Source organism: Pezoporus occidentalis, unplaced genomic scaffold (assembly GCF_034315485.1).
Source record: "Pezoporus occidentalis ecotype Australia unplaced genomic scaffold, CSIRO_AGI_Poc_V1 ctg152, whole genome shotgun sequence".
Classification (NCBI taxonomy): domain Eukaryota; kingdom Metazoa; phylum Chordata; class Aves; order Psittaciformes; family Psittacidae; genus Pezoporus; species Pezoporus occidentalis.
The window spans coordinates 1,718,354-1,728,557 of NW_026913339.1; the positions used below are offsets into that span (position 1 = coordinate 1,718,354).

The 10,204-nt window shown below is 47.5% G+C and overlaps 1 protein-coding gene across 10 annotated transcripts in view; it reads right to left on the bottom strand.

Annotated features, from left to right (window-relative positions):
- Positions 1-3,006, bottom strand: part of LOC134159889 (ankyrin repeat and sterile alpha motif domain-containing protein 1B-like) — a 90,756-nt gene extending 87,750 nt beyond the window's left edge. For 2 of the 10 annotated variants that reach the window (XM_062611360.1, XM_062611359.1), the window contains exon 1: positions 2,983-3,006. The gene's annotated coding sequence lies outside the window, so the exon portion shown is untranslated. Of the gene's footprint in view, positions 1-2,212; positions 2,325-2,609; positions 2,926-2,982 lie in introns of those variants that run through there. The other 8 variants (XM_062611358.1, XM_062611350.1, XM_062611361.1 and 5 more) reach the window with 7 other exon arrangements.
- Positions 3,007-10,204: the final 7,198 nt, after the last annotated feature.

Genomic DNA, 10,204 nt, shown 5'->3' on the forward strand with positions numbered 1-10,204 from the left:
CTTGACATTTGGCAAATGAGTAAGATTGGACCCGGATTGATACCATTCACTCTCATCTCTCCTTTAACTCTCAGTCTGCACACAGAGCAGGTGTCTCAGGACCAAGAGCCAAGAGATCTTAAGTCCAAGGTTTGGCAGTTTCTCAGTCTGCTCAAAGCAAGCTGGAAGTTTACTGTTTGTGAAGAACACTATTCATTACGCCTATCACTAACATTTAACAAATAAATATACAGATCCTTACCAAAATGTCAGCTGTTCAATGTTAAAGCAAAATGTGCATCTTCCTGATTGATGGAAATAAATTGAGTATTTCCAACATGGAATTCAGATTCATCTGACATTAAAATGTCTTGCTCTTGGAATGTTAAGTCAATTCCAACTAACCTGGATCACAGCTCCCTCATCGAGTTCCTCAGTAGCAAAACTCTTGCCTAGAGTCGATCTGCTTTAGTTAGTTCAGTGCAGCCTTCTCCGATGGAGGCTTTATTGACAGCTCTGTTCCTAATTCTCACATTCTCTACCCTCCCTTTTTAACTCCATGTGCCCACTTCCAGTTAGAGGTGTTACGCCCCCCCCCCCCAAAGAAAAATGCTAAGAGGAAAAGCATCAGGCCCTTAGCTTTCTGAATTAATTTTGGGGTACTGCATTTGAATGCCTTCTAAGTAGAATGAATATGTATAGTATATTTCAATTTGCCTTCTTACTGGATAAATTTATCTCTTCCCGACTATCACATTTTCCTGATCTTTAAAAAAAAAACAAAAAACCAAAACCCAAAAAAAAGATAAAGGAGCTCACCAGTATTACAGAAAGCAGAGCTTACTTTGAATACATCACTGAGTTCTTCCAATTCTCACTTGTCAACCATTTGCACAAATTCTTGAAATGGGACTTCACAGGTGTGTAAAGTTAAGAGAGTCTGTGAGTGACCACATGACCACAACTTATATAAGTTATATATACACATCAAAAAGAATCGATCTCTTAGCAAACTACTGTTGCCAGACCAAATTCATCAGCTAAAATCATTTACTCTCCATTCTTTTCAGAGTATCACTGAGATTTTTAGGATGCCATGAAAATGGAGTTTTAATTCGTTACAGTAACTACACACTACAGGATTAAGGATTTGTACTTGGCAAACAAGTATCAACTTTACATGAATGCTTACAACTTGTGTTCGTATTTATTCAAGAAAAAATGCCCCATTATCATGTCAACCTTCCACTGAGGGTTGGTTTCTTTTTTAAGCGGATTATTATATTTTATATTTTGGCATATACGAAAGAATATGACACTAATTGGTTCTTAACATGCATTCAGATGAGAAGTTACCATCCATCACGTCAGGGTCTACTTTAACACTAGTTGTAAATTAAAATGCTCTTTACGGAACCATTACAATACATTATTATCAGTAATCCTGCTACAGATGGACACTATTAGTTTTCCTTATTAACGTTGTTGCAGTTGAGAACAGTACAGAGCACACCTTGATTTCGTGCATGTGGGCACACATTGCCACTGCTCACAGAGCAGAAAGAATTTTGCAAGGCACATGGCAACATGCATCAGTCCACATGCCAAAATCCTTAGTAAAACCGTTACTGCACGTGTGCAGCAAATTGAGTTCCAGCTGAAATTCTGAGGTATCATTTTTTCCCTCCCAATACCAAAACTGCCTTCTTGCCATTAGGTAAAATAGCTATTCGTTAAGATGTATTTTTCAATACGCGCCTTTTTCGTAGATACTGAACCATAAACCATCATTCCGATCTCTACACACTTCTCCCTTCCATCAACCTTTTCGGTTTTCTTTTTCCCCTTATAGAATAACCGTAGCACTTCGCCCAATTAGCGTTCCTTAAATAACCGAAAGGACAAACAGCGGTGCCTTGAAGCCGAGACGTCTTTCGACAAGTTTCAGACCAGGGCACAATCACAATCAAGTTACAAGACCTAGGAACACGGATGTTTGCAATACTGACACAGCCCCCCCCCCCCCCCCCCCCCCCCCCGAAAACGGCAGCTGCAGGCTCGGTGTGCCGTGTTACCGCTCCCCCGGGCGCAGCACGCCAGGTGGATGCCCACTTTCTCCCCCATCTCCGAAAGGGATTCTGGCTCGGACACGCACGGAGGGAGTACGCTGGGGCAGGAAGGGGTGCCCGGGGCGCCTTCCTCCCCCTACCGCTCCGGCCCGGTGGAAGCTCACCAGCCCACAGCACCGGCTCCGTCAGGCGGCTGAAACTCCGGCCATCCCGGTGCCCACAGCCGCCGCCTCCCCACCGCCCCCTGCCTGCCCCAGGAGCGCGGCACCCCGCAGCGCCGCCGCGCGGGAGCCGCCGTCGCCGCCCGCCCCAGAGGCGGTGGAGGGGCCACCGGCGAGGCTGACATAATCCTGCGAAAGCGGCAACCGCAGACGCCGCCGGCTCTCTCCCGCCAGCCTCCCAGGGTACGCTGCCAGAGCTCCCCCTTCCCCGGGGTGCCCGGGCCGTGTCCCAGTCCCCAGCCCCCCTCTCCGGGCTCCACGGCGGGGCGGGGGCGGCGCCCGATGGCCCCGTGCCCGGCCCCCTGTGCTCTCCCAGCCCTCCCGTGCCCCCCGGTCTCACCTAGGAGCGGCGGCGGCGGAGAGATGAGCTGCCGAGCCCGGCGGAGGCGGGGAGCGGCGGGGGGCCCGACGTCTGCTCCGCAGCTGCTACCCCTCCGCGCTGAGCATCTTCCCCGCGCCCCGCGGTGAGTCAGGCAGGGCGAGCGCCGCGGAGCCGCGCACACCGGAGCCCCCACCGCCCTTCCCGTCCAGCCGCTGCCGCGCGCGCCCCCGCCAGCTCCCCGCTTCCCCCCCCCCGCGCCTTCGCGGGTGCTCGCGCGCGCGTCCTGGTCCGCGCTGCTCCCGGAGGGGGGATGGGGGGTGTGGGTAAGGTAAGGGGTGTGAGGGGCGGAACACGGGGAAGCGCGGAGCGGCGCGGGCGCGCGCGCGCTCACCGCAGCTCGGTGCGGTGCCGGCGCCGCGCGGGCTGCAGCGGGCGGGAGCTGCCGCGGCGCCTCCCCTCTGCCCCCGCCGTTACTATGGATATGGGCCCGGCCTCTCCTCCGCGCCCGCCCTCGCAGGCGGCCGGCGGCGCGGTGCCGCGCGGCGGGGCGCTCCCGCAGGGCTCCGCTGCCCCGGGCCGGGTGGGGGCCGGCTTGCGGAGCTCGGGCGCTGTGGGAGCCCGCAGCCAAACTCTGTGCCCGGCGGCAGCTGGCGGGAGCCTTTCCCTGCTCCCTCGGCAGAAACATTTTTTGGTTGATTTTTAACGCCAGCGTTTAAATAAATCTTGGTCGAGCTCTCTGCTTCCTGCGTTAATACGACCAAATAAGCATCCCGCAGGATTAGTTTACTTCGGTAACTGTACCCCATTAAGCAGCACCCGCGCTAATAAGGGAAATAAACCACAGAAGGTGACGCCCCTGTAATTTAACTTTACAAAAGGCCAGGGGACAGAGTTGCACTTTCAGTCCCCCATGGCAGCTCTTATCTCCTGCTCTGCTTCCCCAAGGAAGTTACACACTTGATGGCTAAGTGCATTATCTGACAAGATCAGCCAGCAGAACCTGCAAGAAACGTTTTACCAAGTATAAAAATTTTACTTGGTTATGGCAGGTGAAGTGTTCGGTTTCTAATGCAGGCTGCGTTTCCCTGGCTTGTTTACAGCAGATCTCACCAAGAAGGCAGACAGTCAGTTGCCTCAGGCCCTGATCCTGCCTCCAAAGCTACCAAGCCTCAAGGAGAACTGGCTTTTCCGTGAAATAAAAGGCTTAATAAAAAAGTGAAAGACAATTTAAATATCACTCTCCGGACATGGTTTTACACAGCCAGTTCATAGTGCTGAAATTCACAGCCTTCTCAGGAGGAGGAATATGGACAAAAGATGTAGAAGCCACAGGAGCTGCACCAGCAAGGCAAACTTTCCAAACACATGTATATGTCCATAGTCAAAACTTCTGAGAGACCTCACACTGATTAAATGTAGAAATGTAATTCACAGGCTCTTCTGTTTCGCATGGCCAACTGTATGTGCCCACATAGAACTTCAAGCATAGATAGCTTTGAGCACCAAAATAAGCCCTATTTGAGGCTCTGAATTTACATCTCTCAGAGCATTAATTACATCTTAAACTAGTGGTTAGCTGCATTTTTTCAAAAGCAAATCTTTCAAGAAAACAATGATCCTATCCAGAAGTGATTCTCTTGATTATAAACAGTGTCAGGAACACCTGTTCTCTACAAAAAGTTTTGCTGTGGCACACACATGGCCACTGAGCTCAGCACAATTAATGAATAGGTCAGCTGGATTGACTTGACTCAGCCACAACATTGTAGACTTTGAATGCACTAGTACACGTGGGTAAAGGCAGTCGAGTAAGTTCTGTAAGTCACTAAGAGCAAATTAGTGCTCTCGGAGAACTGGCTGTCTGGCTGCACCAAGAGGGTAGTGGTGAACCGCTCCTTTTCCAGCTGGGGACCTGTTGCTGGTCAGATCATTATTGAAAGACTGTTCAGCGTCTTCATGAATGAGCCAGATGATGGGATCAAATGTACCCTGATGGAGTTTGATGATGAGTTGGAAAGGGTTCACTTTGGAAGGGAGAGACACCCTCCAGGATAACCTGGATAGGCTGGAAGAATAGGCTAACAAGAACCTCACGAAGTTCAACAAGGGCAAATGTAAGGTCTTGCACCTGGTAGAAACAGACCTAGAGTGCAGCACAGACTGGGATCTACATGGCTGGGGAGCAGCTCTGTGGAAAAGGAGCAGGGGGTTGAAATGGACAACAAGCTCCATGTAGGTGAACAGTGTGCTGCTGTGGCAAGTAAAGCCAACAGAATGCTGGGTTACATCAACAAGGGCATCACCAGTACAGATAAAGATGTCACTATCCCACTCAGAGATTATCAGGCCACGCCTGGAATACTGTGTTCAGTTTTGGTCCCCAATATACAAAAAAGAAGTGGGAAGGCTGGAGAGGGTCCAGAGAAGGGCCACAAAACTGATCCAGGGACTGGGTATCCTGCCATACAAGGAAAGGTTGAGAGAACTGGGTTTGCTCAAACTTGAGAAAAGAAAGCTCGGGAGAGACCTCATCACCATGATCCACTATTTAAAGGCTGGCTACAAAGACGATGGAGACTCCCTTTTTAAAAGGAGTCAAATGAACAAGACAAGGGGTAACGGGCACTAGTTCTTCCTGGGAAGATTCCAGTTGGACAGAAGAAGAAAACTTTTCACAATGAGAATGATCAGCCATTGCAATATCTCCTTAGAGAACTGGTGGATTCCCCAATTTTGGATACTTGTAAAATTCAACTGGACAGGGTTCTGGGACGTCTGGTTTAGGTCATACATGCCTAGAAAACTTGTACCAAATGATCCTTGAGGTCCCTTCCAACCTGGTATTCTATGATTCTGTGAACCGTTGATTATTTAAGAGATGAAAGGAACACTTAAAGGATAATGCAAGCTCCTAGAGATACAGGCTTTTTAAACCGATTTTAGTTAATTAATCCTGCCAAATTAATGTTGGGAACCCTAAGCATTACTTTCAAAGCATATAAAAATAAAAAGGATGAGATTTGGAAAGTTTTGATTTTAATTGAATACTCTCTGCTTCTTTGCATAGCCCTTTTCTCTTTTTTTTTTTTTTTTTCCCCAATAAAATTTATAGATGCAGTCTGGTGTTTATATAGATTTGAAGCAGCCCATATGGGGAAGGACTGAGCCGAATACAAAAGTTTAGTTTCACCCTGAATCAGAAGAAAACATAAACATTTTGCAGTGTTTCCTGAACAGAACTCCAAAGATTTAGACTCTAAATATGAGAATGACCATTTCAAGACATTTCTTTTTCATCCTTGCAAACCACGTTAATGCAGTTTTAAATATTACATCTAAATAGTCAGTATCAGTTCTGTTCTGAGAGGAACAGGTCTTTTCAAAGTAGACATTTTGGCAGCATTTCCTTAAAATGCTGAATTATGTTTATGAATATGTCCAAACTTTTCCAACCCCTTGTATTTCCACATCTCCATCCCTCCCGCTAGCAAGACTTTCTGCACGGCTCCAAGTCACTTTGTCCCGGATTTTGTGAGATCTACATCTGTAAACTGAAATCAGATGTTTAGTATAGGTGGGATGTGATCCCTTAAGGGCTTTCTGAGTTAGCATCCTGGGTTCAGCTGGAGCGCGCCACCATCACGTGGCCACTCGAATGAGACAGCACCAGCCCCAGTATCTGAACTTCTGTGCATTAATTGGCTGTGAATTAACCGTGTAGTATACATGTTTGACGGCTGTGTGGCCCGAGGGACAGCCCCCTGGCCTTCCAGCGTGTGTTGCTGGGAGTCATTGGAAGGTTGAGGGTTGGAGTGCCAGCGGCAAGGCAGGGACCACCCTGGGGGCTTTACGTGCGAGAAGGTGGCTGGCTTGCGTTCCCAGCGCGGCAGGGAAGCCCCAAGGGGCACAGTGCGGCGGGCCCCGTCCGCGGACAAGGCATGTTGGTTTTTGGGATGCCGCAGGCAAAAGCTCGTGGCGGTGGATTGCGGGGGGCTTCGAACCCCTGACGCGCTGTACACGAGTCCCCACTGCACACGCTGAGACTCCGCAGCCGTACTAACCGCGCCACCGAGCCACCTGGTGGTGGGGGTTAGCGGCGGGGTTTAAACCCCGACCGGGAGGAGCAATGCTTTAATGGGATTGCTAAACGAGACGAGGAAGAAGTTAGGGATGTCAGCATGAGTCCCATGTGATGGTGGCGGAGCATGTAGCACTGCCAGCCATTTGCCTATACCTGCCATAAACTTCATTGCTTCCACTGACTGCACCATATTGCAGACTAGAGCAGCTCTGCATGAAGGAAGCGAGTGTGTAACAATTACCGAGTCCTAAGAAAGAATGAAGGTTTCTATCAAGACGGTGAAAGAAGGGCATTTTTAGGAGTTCGGAAGCTCGGCGAGGAGGCAAACGTGAACCCAGCCCCTTGTACTATTTTGACAGGGAAGATCTGCGTGGTTCCAGCACAAGGTACATCTCCCAGTCAGCCGCTCTCACCTGACCTGGATGCCTTTCCAGCCAGCAGGTCTTTAAGGTCTGCACACTTGGAGCTGAGTAGGGTGTCATGGCTATGTCAGCAGTGGGTGAGACATGTCTGTACCTGCATGCTGTCATTTTAGAGTTAAGCAAGTGCCATCCAGAGGAAAATGACAGAACAAGAACTATCTACAAATAATTAAAGGCATGTCATAAAGTAGGCCATTTTTTTGATTAATCAAAGAAGACCGAGGAATTCATTTAACATGTAGTAGGGAAAATTTAGGTTATGCTTTAGGAAAGACTGTGTAATATCTGACCAAATACGAGCTCATGTACAAAACGGAGTTTGCCACCACTGGTTTAAAGTGAAAAAACCTTTTAAGAACTCTGATTTCTTGGGGTGAATTAGAAATAATGAAACCCTGTGCTTTAGAAGAGAAAGTATCAGGTGACCTCTAGAGGTCATCTCAAGCCCAAGCAATCCTGTAGCTGCAATAACCTATGGTTTTTGTTAAAAGGCAATAAAAATATGAGACTGATTTACACCTTTGTGTTGTATACAATTATACTGTATTTTACCTACCCTCTAGGTACTTTAGACGTTTACCACTACTTTATGCAAACCATTCATTTTCATAAACTTTTTGCTTCAAATACCCTTACGTTAAGGACCTTAGGGCAACCTTATTATGTAAGTAGAAAATGGTTTCTTATGGGCGTGAGTGAATGAGAAGCAGACTGAAACACCAGATTCTGAAAGAATACATTTGGTTTTGTAAATAAGAACATTTGAAAGGCTGTACAAATTAAATATAAAGGTCTATAGCATTGAATTGTGCATGACAGTGACTCCTCAGTCCCCAGTCTTGTAATACACATTGTGGTGAGACAGTCACACTCAGTGTGCTGCAAAGCCCAGTCCCTGGCAACTGGCACTGGATGTTCCATACTCTTATCCATTAAAAGAGAATTTCTAAGAAATTACACCCCCCACCCCCCACCCCCCTTTTTCCATTTCATATACTTTTCTTTGGAGATCTGAATTTCTTTCTCATTTCTAATGAGGTTCTGTGGAGTCAGGGAAGGCACTTCTCTTTTTAAACGGTGTGTGCTCCTCCCAAATATGTATTAGTCAGTGAAAATTTTAGCAATCACACTTTTATCTAAGTAAAAACTTGTAGATGCTTCAACTCATTATTTTTAAATAACATTCCTAATTACCTACCTAAATTGTTTCTTAAATTCCACATGGTATTAAGTAGGAAAGTCAAAAGGGTTGTTAATTAGCTGTTACAGAAATCTGAAGGTCTGATAGTTCTTACGAATACAGTTCCATGATGCACACAGCAATAGGAATGTAGAAAGAGCCTCAAAGAAAAAAATCTGTCAGGTAATAAAGATGTGACATAATTCTCTATCATTGGAATATCTTCTTAGGGAAGTGGTGGATTCCCCAGTTTTGGATACTTGTAAAATTCAACTGGACAGGGTTCTGGGACGTCTGGTTTAGGTCATATTTGCCTAGAGAACTTGTACCAGATGATCCTTGAGGTCCCTTCCAACCTGGTATTCTATGATTCTGTGAACCGTTGATTATTTAAGAGATGAAAGGAACACTTAAAGGATAATGCAAGCTCCTAGAGATACAGGCTTTTTAAACCGATTTTAGTTAATTAATCCTGCCAAATTAATGTTGGGGAACCCTAAGCATTACTTTCAAAGCATATAAAAATAAAAAGGATGAGATTTGGAAAGTTTTGATTTTAACTGAATACTCTCTGCTTCTTTGCATAGCTCTTTTTTTTTTTCTTTCCCAATAAAATTTATAGATGCAGTCTGGTGTTTATATAGATTTGAAGCAGCCCATATGGGGAAGGACTGAGCTGAATACAAAAGTTTAGTTTCACCCTGAATCAGAAAAAAACATAAACATTTTGCAATGTTTCCTGAACAGAACTCCAAAGATTTAGACTCTAAATATGAGAATGACCATTTCAAGACATTTCTTTTTCATCCTTGCAAACCACGTTAATGCAGTTTTAAACATTACATCTAAATAGTCAGTATCAGTTCTGTTCTGAGAGGAACAGGTCTTTTCAAAGTAGACATTTTGGCAGCATTTCCTTAAAATGCCGAATTATGTTTATGAATATGTCCAAACTTTTCCAACCCCTTGTATTTCCACATCTCCATCCCTCCCGCTAGCAAGACTTTCTGCACGGCTCCAAGTCACTTTGTCCCGGATTTTGTGAGATCTACATCTGTAAACTGAAATCAGATGTTTAGTATAGGTGGGATGTGATCCCTTAAGGGCTTTCTGAGTTAGCATCCTGGGTTCAGCTGGAGCGCGCCACCATCAGGTGGCCACTCAGTGTCGTCAATGAGCTGGAATGAGGCAGCGCCAGCCCCGGTATCTGAGCTTGTGTGAATTAATTGGCTGTGAATTAACCGTGTAGTATACATGTTTGACGGCTGTGTGGCCCGAGGGACAGCCCCCTGGCCTTCCAGCGTGTGTTGCTGGGAGTCATTGGAAGGTTGAGGGTTGGAGTGCCAGCGGCAAGGCAGGGACCACCCTGGGGGTTTTACGTGCGAGAAGGTGGCTGGCTTGCGTTCCCAGCGCGGCAGGGAAGCCCCAAGGGGCACAGTGCGGCGGGCCCCGTCCGCGGACAAGGCATGTTGGTTTTTGGGATGCCGCAGGCAAAAGCTCGTGGCGGTGGATTGCGGGGGGCTTCGAACCCCTGACGCGCTGCACACGAGTCCCCACTGCACACGCTGAGACTCCGCAGCCGTACTAACCGCGCCACCGAGCCACCTGGTGGTGGGGGGTTAGCGGCGGGGTTTAAACCCCGACCGGGAGGAGCAATGCTTTAATGGGATTGCTAAATCAGACGAGGAAGAAGTTAGGGATGTCAGCATATAAAGGCGTATTCCTTTTGCTGATCCCGCAGGAAAACACTCGTGGCTCTTGGCATCGCGGTGAGATTCGAACCCGTGCCCCGCTGTACCAGTCCCCCCAGCACTCGCTGAGACGTCGCAGCTTTGTTGACCGCGCCACAGAGCCACCTGGTGGTGGGGGGGTTAGCGGCGGGGTTTAAACCCCGACCGGGAGGAGCAATGCTTTAATGGGATTGCTAAAC